Source organism: Clupea harengus, chromosome 14 (genome assembly GCF_900700415.2).
Source record: "Clupea harengus chromosome 14, Ch_v2.0.2, whole genome shotgun sequence".
Classification (NCBI taxonomy): Eukaryota; Metazoa; Chordata; class Actinopteri; order Clupeiformes; family Clupeidae; genus Clupea; species Clupea harengus.
This window is the reverse complement of record NC_045165.1, coordinates 3,891,546-3,894,045: the sequence shown is the minus strand read 5'-3', so window position 1 is coordinate 3,894,045 and position 2,500 is coordinate 3,891,546. Positions and strand designations below refer to the sequence as shown.

Below are 2,500 nucleotides of genomic sequence, written 5' to 3'. Positions count from 1 at the left end.
GATAACGCTCCAATAGCTAACAATCCCCCTGCAGCTGCTGTGTAAGTGCAGAGGAGTAGGCACACACACACACACACACACACACATAGCAGGCCTTTACTCAAAGCTAAGTGAGAACTCCGGTTCCTTTTGCCCTGCTGGTGTCTTCTCTCACTCTCTTCAGATCAGGATTTTTCCCCACATCTCTCATCACTCTCTCCATCTCTCTCTCACGCACACACACACACACACACACACACACACACACACACACAGACACACACAGACACACACAGACACACACAGACACACACAGACACACACAGACACACACAGACACACACAGACACACACAGACACACATAGACACACACAGACACAGACAGACAGACACAGACAGACAGACACACACACACAGACACACACACAGACACACACACACAAGTACTAGTGCTGTCTATCGATAAAAATTTAATTTTTGTCTTAAGACGGAAGCTTGTAATAATGGATATTGTGCAAAATCACATAATTACTGTAGAATCAACACGAAGGAAGTATATTTAAATTCAATTGAATTCTATTTAGCTTTGATCACAGATTCCATTGTCAGCCTGTATATCACGTGAAGGGACTTTTATTTTGAAACAGGGATTGTGATGAAGACGCAGAGAAGGCTTGCACTAATACATACAGTATATACTAATAATACACACTTACAATTGCACTAATAATACACACTGACAAATGCACTGGCTGCTGTGTTAATTGCGTTCTTTTTTTAACACTTTAAATATTTCAAATGAATCGCAAAAAATGAATTGTTAATTTTGACAGCACTAACATATACACATACATACACAGACACACACACACACACACACACACACACACACACACGCACACATACACATACACACACACGCACACACACACACGCACACACACGCACACACACACACAGATACACACACACACACACACACACACACACACACACACACACACACACACGCACACACACAGATACACCATCCCCAGTACCACTTTGCATGTCTCTCTGTCGCTGTCGCATCCTCTCTTCTTTCCCTCCCTCCCGCTCTCTCTCTCTCCCTCTCTCTCCCTCCCTCTCTCTCTCTCTCTCTCCCTCTCTCTCTCTCTCTCCCTCTCTCTCTCTCCCTCTCTCTCTCCCTTTCTCCCTCTCTCGCTCCCTGCCTGCGGGCTCCTGAGCCAGAGCAGTCTGAAGGAGTTAGGGAGTGTGTGGTTGAAGGATTCCCCTCGCAGGAGCGGCAGCGGCGGAGAACAGGAGCGGGAGAGTGTGTGTGTGTGTGTGTGTGTGTGTGTGTGTGTGTGTCTCCAGCGCTCTTCAGTAGCTCCGCTCTCCTCTCCTCTCTGAGCTCATATCATCCTCAGCTCTCCCAGTGATCGCCAGTCTTCTTCAGCACCACCTCCTCCAGGAGCAGCCCTGCCCAGCGCCTCCTCAGGCCTCGCCTCGCCTCCCCTCCATGGGTGGCGTTATTATTTGGAAGCGAGCCACCTCTGCCCTCTGCCTGCGAGTGTGCCACCCCTGACGTCACGGTGGAGAGGGGGCACTCTAGCTCAAATCTTTGTGTGTGTGCGTGTGTGTGTGTGTGTGTGTGTGTGTGTGTGTGTTTTTGGTTGTGCACTTTTGGACAATACAGAGAAAGCCAACTGGATCTCTAGGAAATTCTGGATTGCTGTTTTTTTTTTTCCCTCCAGAGACGGAGGGGAACATCTGGACCTTTTCTCTGCTGGCGTGTTTAATTTCTCTGGACATATTTGGACGTGCCTGTGTCCATGGCGATCTTCTTCCTCGTGTTTATCCGCGTTGTATGTGCAGGCTGTTGCTCTCTTCTCTGAACCCTCCTGTGGGGAGTCGTGTCTCTTCACACACACACACACACACACACACACACACATCTTCACACACCGCAGAGGAAGAGCGGGACGTTTGAGGTCATCCCTCTGTCCTTGGCGTGTGTGTGTGTGTGTGTGTGTGTGTGTGTCCTAGGCTCTCGTCTCTGGAGACTCAACACCCCGGAGACTCAACACCCTGTCGTAGTTGACCTTTAACCCTCGGTGCACCCGGAGCTTCCGTGGTTCTGGAGGTTTAGAGGACACAGTGGGTCAAAGTCAGTGGTGCCGGTGGCTCTAAAACAGCGGAACAGCTTCAGTGGAAGGATCTGCGGTTCTCGGGTGCTGTCACGGCGTCCTAACGGAGTGGAACTTTGGAGGACTGATTGGATCTGCGGTTCTCGGGTTCTGTCACGGCGTCCTTAACGGTGCAGAACGTTGGAGGACCCGGTCGCTCCGTGTGTGAGGCTCGGGGCTCTGTAGTCAGCGCTGAGTGTGTGTGAGTGCCTCTGTGCTGGAGCGCCTAAGGAAGAGAAGGAGAAGGTACAGTGTGTGTGTGTGTGTGTGTGTCTGTGTGTGTGTGTGTGTGTGTGTCTGTGTGTGTGTGTGGTGTGTGTGGTGTGTGTGTGTGTGCAGAGAGAGAGAGAGA

General features: G+C 50.3%; 1 protein-coding gene across 1 annotated transcript in view; it reads left to right on the top strand.

The window, feature by feature from the left end:
• The window catches only part of LOC105909803 (signal-induced proliferation-associated 1-like protein 1), a 46,289-nt gene that overhangs the window by 15,105 nt on the left and 28,684 nt on the right, over positions 1-2,500 (top strand). The window lies entirely within an intron of this gene.